We start from the raw sequence: 9,410 nt of genomic DNA, 5'->3' as shown, positions 1-9,410 counted from the left end.
GGGGGGGGGGGGGGGGGCGGGAAGAGTAGACGGGCCCTCTGAAAGCGGGATCCGCACAGATTTAGTGCACCCAGAGAAAAAAAACTGGGGAGAGACTGTGGCCTCCCAAGTGAGACAGGAGGGAAGGGGGCAGGGCACAACCTTTAAAAGAATGGCTAGCTGTTGAGGATACAACAAAAACTGGTGAGAATGGATTAGACCCAAGATGGCGGAAGATTCGACTCCCAGTAGACCTTGAGCGTCATTATACATATGCTCATTGTAACACATTAGCATATGCTAAGTGACACGCCCAGAGGTGCCATAACAGTTCTGAGGCTGACCATAAAAGGCCAAAAAGTGGGCAGTAACCCAATTCCTGGAAATCCCCACCCCTTCTCAAAGTAATTGGAATAATCCTCCCACTCGTTAGCCTACGAAATTACCCAGCCCATTAAAACTAACCACCCCATATTTCAGGGCCACTCTCACCTTCTGAGACAGACCACGTTATGTCTAAGGAATGTGTATCTAAAAGGCCTCTCACCTTCTGAGACGGCCCATGCTCTGTCTATGGAGTGTGTATCTCTTTCAATAAATCTGCTTCTTACCTAGCACTTTGCTTCTCGCTGAATTCCTTCTGTGCTGAGACATAAAGAACCTGAGTTTCATTAAGTCCGAGACCAGGTGTGTGATTTCAATTAAAAGACAGTGGGTTCAACTCCCAGTCTGAGTTTTGGCTGAGTTCGAGTCACAGCTGAGGTGCAATTGGGTTCCAGCCCCAGTCTGAGTTGTGCGGTTCCACAGTGGTCCTCCGACCGCGAATTCCTGCAGCTCAGCAACCTCTAGACATCAGTGAGGCCGGTTTCTCTCCAGGGTGCATCCACACATGACACATCCCGGGGCACTAGCCTCCGATTATGGAAAGGAGCCCCTCATCAGCCTTCTGTGCCCCTGGTCCGAGAACCTTCTATGATGTGTTCCAAACTCTGCTCATCTCACAGGAGGAAATGGGTGCATGGAAGTTGTCAAGGCCAGTTTGGGCTCATTCTACCCTATCCCCAGGCACCTCCCCAGCCACCCTCTTTGCCCACTGCCCAGCCCAAGGAGCCGTCTCTTTGCTGCTGACCAGGGCTCAGCCTCCCGGGCCAATCTCCAGGACAGTGAGTTCCACGGCTATGCAGCCTTGGCCAGGGTCCATTTTCTGGGCACTGGGCTGATTTGTAAGGCTCAGTGCCTTGTGGCTTTCTCTTCCCCACCCCAGGCCTGACAAGGACAAAAAGCACCGTTTCGTTTCTGGGTCTGCTGTCAAGCAAGGGTGATTGCCCTCGCGCACAAGCTGAGCCCCTCTGCCACCTCGGCCTCTACAGCCTCCCCTCGGCACCTAGCCAGGGGCCCTGGAGGATCACAGGGCTGGATCAACCACCCGGAGGATAAGAATTCCTCTGCCTGAAGCAGAACAACAGTAACAGCCACAGCTTATGTTCCTTTAGTTTCCAGAAGGAGGATTTTATTTATTTATTTATTTATTTATACAATTTATTTATTTAATTTATTTATTTTTGGCTGTGTTGGGTCTTTGTTGCTGCGTGCAGGCTTTTCTCTAGTTGCAGTGAGCAGGGGTTACTCTTCGTTGCGGTGCGCAGGCTTCTCATTGCGGTGGCTTCTCTTGTTGTGGAGCACGGGCTCTAGGCACGCTGGCTTCAGTAGTTGTGGCACATGGGCTCAGTAGTTGTGGCTCGCGGGCTCTAGAGCGCAGGCTCAGTAGTTGTGGCGCACGGGCTTAGATGCTCCACGGCGTGTGGGATCTTCCTGGACCAGGGCTCGAACCCGTGTCCCCTGCATTGGCAGGCGGATTCTTAACCACTGTGCCACCAGGGAAGCCCCAGAAGGAGGATTTTAGATTCCAGAGGCTATTGACTCAGTTATCATGCAGTGTTCATCCATCATTCATCAAACCTCTGCGGACTGCTGACTCCATGCAGTGTGCCTGGCACTGTGCTAGGTTATAATCTAGCAGGATCAGTGTGCAGATGTCTCTGCTACAAAGAGGAGTAGGGCAAATGCCCCAGCCACCCACCCCACCTAAAACAAGCAGCTAAAACAAACCCCTCTCACTTGGTTAACTGGTCAGCAACTTTATCGAACACTACCGGGTATTGGGTGTTTCCCTGTATTGATCACATATCTATCCTCACAATAAACTTTTGAGATAGGTGTTAGATCACTTACACATGAGGAAGAAGACAGAGACTTTCCCAAGGTCATACGGCTACTGATGACTGAGATTCAAAAACCGGAGTTCTTCCTCCTGACCTTGCTGGCAGTCCCAGGATAAGCTCTGCAGGCTCAGCCCACAGAAAGCCTCAGGGAAAGCCAACCTCCCCTGGGCCCTACCCAGACTTCCTACCTCTCCTCCACTGGCCCCTCTCCCATTCCCTCTTCATTCCTTCATTCAGTGAGTCAGTCAGTCAAAGACAATTATTGAGCACCTACTAGGTACAAAGCTCTCAGGGAGAGGGGGGAAATGAATCATAAAGGACTTGGTCACCAAAGTCTCTCATAGCCTAATAGGAGAGTATATAGTACATAAATAACTACAATGCCAGATGAAAGGTAGGAAATGTAGGTAAAGCGCTAGATCAAGTTCAAGGGAGGAAAAAGTTACTCTGATTTAGGAGAATCTTTGTGGAGGAGGGGCACTGAGATGGGCCTTGAGGATATTCAAGTTTTGGTCCAGCAGAGATATGGGGGAAGGGCTGCTGAGATTTCAGGAAACACCTTAAGGGAAAGGTGAAGGCAGGAAGGGGTGGAGAGAGGAAGCGGGGAAACTCTAGGAATCTGTGTGGCTCGAGGATGATGCACCTGAGGGGGAGCAGGAGGACAGAGGTTTAGAAACAGATAGTGGACATTCTGTAAGTAGTTATTACCTGAAAAACAGTGCATCTGGGCCAGATTACAGGGACCAGAAATGCCAAGTTACAGAATCTGGTGCTTGTTTCCTTGCTAACAGGGAGCCGTTATGGGGTCTTGCCAGCATCGCCCTTTGGTGGGTAAGGCCAGGTGGCTGCTCTGTCGTAGCCTCTCCCGGCCTCCTCTCCAGAGCTGGAACCACAGTGTCAGCAGCCCTGTCCCCCACTGCTGTGTCATCGTTTACTCTCTTTCAAGTGCCTGACCCACAAACAGCGGCCCCCACGCAGCAGCCCAGAAGGCTTCCTTCCTGGGGCAGCAGGGCCGAGTCATTTGGAAACCTGTCTCTGATGAGCTCCGTGATCAAGGTGCTGATACGGCAGGTGGGCCTGCCTCACTGTGTCCCCAGTCACGGAGGTGAACGCGGTGGTGAGTTTCGTTGGCCCATCACCTCCGCCCTGGGCCCAGTTCACTTTCACTGCTGGAGACGGAGACGGAGATGGAGATGGTACAGATGATTTGACAATGCCAGCTCACGGTCCTGCTTCGCGTTTCCTGCCTTTGCCTTTCAAGTTTGCTCTGTCCTGCCTGCCCCACTGTGAGTCATCCAAGGCCAGGCCCCTAACCTTACCCCCTCGCTGACCACAGTTCCTCTCTCTAGCCTCACGTAGAGGCTCTGAGGCCGTGGACGTAGGGGAGATGAACTTTTTTTAAAAATTTTTATTGGAGTATAGTTGCTTTACGATGTTGTGTTAGTTTCTGCTGTGCAGCAAAGTGAATCAGATATATGTATACATATATCCACTCTTTTTTAGATTTCCTTCCCATTTAGGCCACCACAGAGCACTGAGTAGAGCTCTCTGTGCTGTACAGTAGGTTCTCCTTAGTATCAATAGTGTATATATGTCAATCCCAATCTCCCAATTCATCCCATCCACCCTTCCCCCCTTGGTAATCATAAGTTTGTTCTTTACACCTGGAGATGAACATTTTGCCACTTTACATCTGCTCTAGAACAAGCAGGCTAACTGCCCCACTGGGGGCCAGTTCATCTCTTGCTCCTTGGAGGGCAGAGCACTGGGTCTGGGGTCAGAACTGGCTGAACTTCCTTTTCTACTGGAAAGACTCATGCAACTCATGAGACCGGCTGAGCCTTGGTTTTCTCACAAATAAAAGAGGTGAAGAGGGGCTTCCCTGGTGGCACAGTGTTTAGAATCTGCCTGCCAAGGCAGGGAACATGGGTTCGAGCCCTGGTCCGGGAAGATCCCACATGCCACAGAGCAACTAAGCCCCTGTGTCACAACTATTGAGCCTGCGAGCCACAACTACTGAGCCCGTGTGCCGCAACTACTGAAGCCTGCGCACCTAGAGCCCATGCTCCGCAACAAGAGAAGCCACTGCAATGAGAAGCCCGCGCATGGCAACGAAGAGTAGCCCCCACTCGCTGCGGCTAAAGCCTGCACTCAGCAACGAAGACCCAACGCAGCCAAAAATAAATAAGAAAAATAAAAAAATAAATAAATTTATAAAAGAAAAAGATAAGGAATAAAATGATTGAAAAGAGCAGAACATCAAAAAAAAAAAAAAAGAGGCGAAGAACTCCTGGCTGGCTTTTTCCACAGGCTTGAGATGAGGTCCTGCTGAGACAAAGCATGGGAAAGGACTTTACAAACTGTAAATTAATCTGGGAGTATAATGATTGTGGTTATTAGTTTGTGGAGATTGAGTTCACATTATTGTTCTCTCTCTGGGAATCCTGTTCCTTTTCTTCGGAGCACTTACAGATTTTTATAAGTTATCATTACTGCTAAGCAAATAGTTGATTGGTTTACTGCCTAACTCCTCTCCAGAGTGTAAACTGTGATAGGGCGGGAGTCATGTGTAGGATTGTTTCTTATTATTTTTCCCAGCATCTGGTTCAGTGCTTGGAATGTAATGGAGGCTTAAGGAATAATTAAGTTATATGAGGACCCATTGCCCATCCTCATCAGAGACATCTGCAAGGCTAGTCTGTCTTGTTCACTGCTACACCCTGGCATGGAGTAGGCAATTAATAAGTGTTTTTTTGAAGTTGAAATGAACAAACTTCCTTTAATTCTATCTTAATTGTGAAGTTCTGTTGCTGAAGGATCTATCGCGTTTCCCAGTTGCCCCGTCTGTGATCCAAATGCCCAGAGAGGCTCTCTGTGCCTCTCAGAATCCACCTTCCCAGACTCTTGTCCTTGTCCCACATCTTCCTCTGCTCCAGTCCAGAAAAACTGCCCACCATCCTCTCCCCAAGATATGCTTGTACCACCTACAGACCTCTGCTGGGGCTCAGTCATTCCCTGTTCCCTTCCCTCAAAGTCCTGTCTGAACTTCCTTCCTTTCCAAGCCCCTTTTAAAAGTGTGGTGTGTATGGGTGTGGGTTTGTGTGTGTGTTTAATAGCACTCTGTACCTATTGGAGTATTTCTATTTGGAAAAAAAGACTTTTACATACGTGATATTATTCAAGACAAACAGTAGCAACATTGGCAGTGCAGGCATTTTACAAGTGTACAGATTAGGAAGCTAAGGCTCAGAGAAGTTTTATTTGTAATTTATGTACCCAGGGATTGGACTTACTTGTGGATCCACGAAAGCAATTTGGTGGAGTGACTTCCACTGAAGAAAAAAAGAAAGAGAGACAGACAGACAGACAGGGACAGAGGCAGGGACAGAGGCAGAGACAGAGGCAGAGACCCAGAGGGAGCGGGGGAGGAAGAAAGGAAGGGTAGAAAATATGAGTACGTCACACATACTAAGAATAAGTAAAGAATAAGTATTATATGAGAAACGTGTGTGTGTGTGCGTGTACACATGCCGAGGCTGTGATGTAAGACCTATTTCATACTATGGGCCACGGTCAAAGTGACTGGGTTACACGTTGTGCTGAAGGTTAACCAGCAGAACTTAAGCTTCACCAATTATCATGGAGGCCGAGATGGACAAGAGAAGGGCCAGAGATGGGAGCCATGATCTGAATTTCAGCTGGGCCAGCTTGGGGCCCAGGGAAGCCGGTGTTTTGAGGGAAAGCAGCTGTGGGTTGTGGTGCCGGTTGTGTGAGGTGAGTTGTTGTAGAGAAGCCTCAGCTGTGGCAGGGTTTGTGTGGAGAGGCTGAGAGTTTGCTGGCTGGCTTGGGCTGGGTCAGGGTCTGCTCTCTCCGCGTACCAGTGCTCTGTAGCCCAGGGCAGTGGTTCTCAAAGTGTGCTTCCAAGGCCAGCAATATCAGCATCACCTGGTCACTTGTTAGGAGTTCGAATTCTCAGGTCCCACCCCAGACCTTGGGAATCAGAAAACCTGAGGGAAGACCCAGTCATCTGTTTAACAAGCCCTCCAGGTGATTCTGAGGCATAACATTTGAGAACCACTTTCCTAAGGATGCCCTGTTTGGCATTCTGTGTTCGATGTGTCTTGGAATATCTAGGCAGGTCTGGCCTAAAAGCAGCCTTGTCGAAAAACAGAAATGCTGGGCCTCCAGTCCAGGCCTTTTGCTATAAAACCTGGCTTTCTTTCCACTGTTTATATGGCGCATTCACGCATATGATTATGTGTAAAGGAACGCTGGGTATATCCTTCCTACTCTGTGTGTCTTCCACACTGCTGGACTTGGCCCGCACTGGGTTCAAATACACGCGTGTATGTTGCTTTGAAAATGTTCTCAAGTTACATGTGTATATGAGTGTGCAGACTTGAGTACGTGGGTCTGTCCTGCCTTCTCTGCTGGACAGAGTCCTCCCAGGGCAGAGCCTGAATCCCACCTCCCTCGATCTTCACATCACCCCTCTGGCTGGGGCTCAGCCGTACTCAGCATGCAATCACCTGATCCAGGAACCTCACTCACTCTCTAATCCTGACCACACAACCCGCCCCAGGCCGGAGGTTCCCAGACACGCTCATGGCCCCTGTAACCCTGAGGCAACCTTGATGCACCTCCCCAGCACCTGCAGCTCACTTCCTCCCCGCAGGACTCCTACCTGTTACCTAATGAGAGAGGAGCTATGCGTGGGTGCTGGCTCCAGCACTGAGAACCTTTACCACCCCACTTCCTGTGTTCATTTTTATTGTGCTTTTGGGTCACTGGTGACTGAGAAAGCTGTTAACACTTACAGCTACTTCCCACTACGCCTGAAGCTCAGTTTCCACATGTGTGATAACGTGATAAAAATACCTAGCACTTAAAGACTGTTCAGAGGACCATAGGAAGTGATGTGTGTGAAGAGCTTAGCGGTTCATGGCACATAGTAAGTGTCTGATGAAAAGCTCATAAAGGGTTTAGGCAGAGTTTTCCCCTCAGATAGCCAGGTAAGTGCCCGTCCTTTGCGAAACTGAATCTCTGAGAGAAGGTCATGTGGTCTGGTAGAGAGACCCCCCGGGTTTGGCTTCAGACCCTGACTCTGCCATCACTCTCCCTGTACTCATGAGGGAGCAACTGAGCCTCTGTTTCCTCATCCTCCAGCCCCACCCCCCGCAAATTTGGCCATGGGTGATGCCAATACCTCCTGCATAACGAGTTTTGAGGATTAAAAAGAGTTAAATCTGAAATTAAGTATAAAGATTAAGAAAAATGAAATATAAAAATTGTACGACTTTGTAGATTGGTAAATGCTATACGAATGTTATTGTTATTCTCTTATCCTAGAAAGATACCCAACACTTCCTTGGGCTGACTCTCTAGGTGGGGACCTGTGGAGCTCTGTTCTGAACAGCTGAGGAAGACCCAGAGAAAGAAGAGAACAAGATCTCTGTCCAGATCAGAGAGAGCGAGCACCCCAGGGTAGTGAAAGAATAGGGGGAAAACCCCAACCCTTTCCCTGCACCCCAAACACTCTGCAGAACCACTTAACTTTCCTGTGGAATGTAGGAAATGAACTCCAAGACAAGTGACTGTATCTAGTATCTGAAATAAAGAGAAACTTAATTAACGCATGAACTGTGAAGCAAAATTACTGAGAAACATCCACCTGGGCTGATACTAAACCACCATCTTGCCTAAGGCAGACACAAATCTACCCTTGTCAGAACCACCAGTGGTCAGGCTTTTGATGAGAAGCCTGGAAAATAGCTCTGCCTCAGGTAGGCTGGCCATGGGGTAGGGATTGGGATCCCACACGGCAGAAATATAAACAAGTTGAAATAAAATGTGGGCTGCCTCCTCTGGAAATGTCCCCCTCACACACAGGTGGAACCCCTGTCATCTCATCCTTAAAGTCAAGGGGTCACAGGCTAGGCATTTCCCTCTCTATTCTGCGGGGCTAATCTGGCTTTATGGCTTTGAAGATCTTAAGATCATCTTTTCTACCAGAGGCAGTTACTCTCTGAACCTACTAAGGCAACATTAGAACTCATAGTCGGGTGGTATTTACCCATTTAGGGCAAACCCAGTTGACCATCAAAGGTCAGTGGCCGGGTCAAGTGGGCCCTGGTAACCTGCAGTATGTCCCAGCATCTGGAGAGACAGGAAGGGGCATCTGAATGGGCCCACGATGCAAGAAGCACCAGGAAGTTAAGGGACTAGAGAGGAGTTCAGGTGACACCACAGGTTTCTCTTCTCCATAAAACCCAGGTCAGCCACTGAGAAGCTAGCAGATGCCTTGCTGCCCCCAGCATCATAGCTGCAACCACAGCCAAAGCCTGCTGCTGCACCTGAGGAGCAGTCCTGAGCCTCCTCCCAAACCCCTCTTCTGGACCTGCCACACATCAAGGTGAATGGACACCCACGGGAAGAATAAGAGAGGAGAAGGCCACGAGAGCAATTCCTACCTTTTCCAGTGTACACTCCAACCTCCTCCATCTTCTTGCTGCTGCCCACGACCCCCATCATCATCATCATCAACACCACCATAACCACACCCATCACATCTTGAGTAATTCTTTCCACACACTTTTTCATGCAGTCTTCATCATCTCCCACACCCCCTACCTTGCATCTTCCCCTCCAGGCATATCAGGTCACTCTATCCAAACCTTCAATGTCCAGCTCATGTCCTCCTTCTTCCATGAAGTCTTCTCTGACCTTTGAGAATAGTAGGTTTCTAATGGCATGAAGTAGGGTTCTGTTTTCGGCATTGTTCTGTCAATATTTTCCATCAAGACTTGGATAGGGCTTCCCTGGTGGCGCAGTGGTTGAGAATCTGCCTGCCAATGCAGGGGACACGGGTTCGAGCCCTGGTCTGGGAAGATCCCACATGCCACGGAGCAACTGGGCCCGTGAGCCACAATTGCTGAGCCTGCGCGTCTGGAGCCTGTGCTCCGCAACAAGAGAGGCCGCGGTGGTGAGAGGCCCGCGCACCGCGATGAGGAGTGGTCCCCACTTGCCGCAACTAGAGAAAGCCCTCGCACAGAAACGAAGACTCAACACAATCATAAATAAATAAATAAATAAATAAATAAATAAATAAAAGAACGTGAATTTCTTTAAAAAAAAAAAAAAAAAAGACTTGGATAGACCCAAGGATAGCAGGCTTATCTAAGTTGGTATCACTTCAACAGAGGACTGAAT

This window comes from Balaenoptera ricei, chromosome 8 (assembly GCF_028023285.1).
Source record: "Balaenoptera ricei isolate mBalRic1 chromosome 8, mBalRic1.hap2, whole genome shotgun sequence".
NCBI classification, from domain to species: domain Eukaryota; kingdom Metazoa; phylum Chordata; class Mammalia; order Artiodactyla; family Balaenopteridae; genus Balaenoptera; species Balaenoptera ricei.
The sequence above is the reverse complement of the archived record's forward strand: the minus strand, read 5'-3'. Positions refer to the sequence as shown.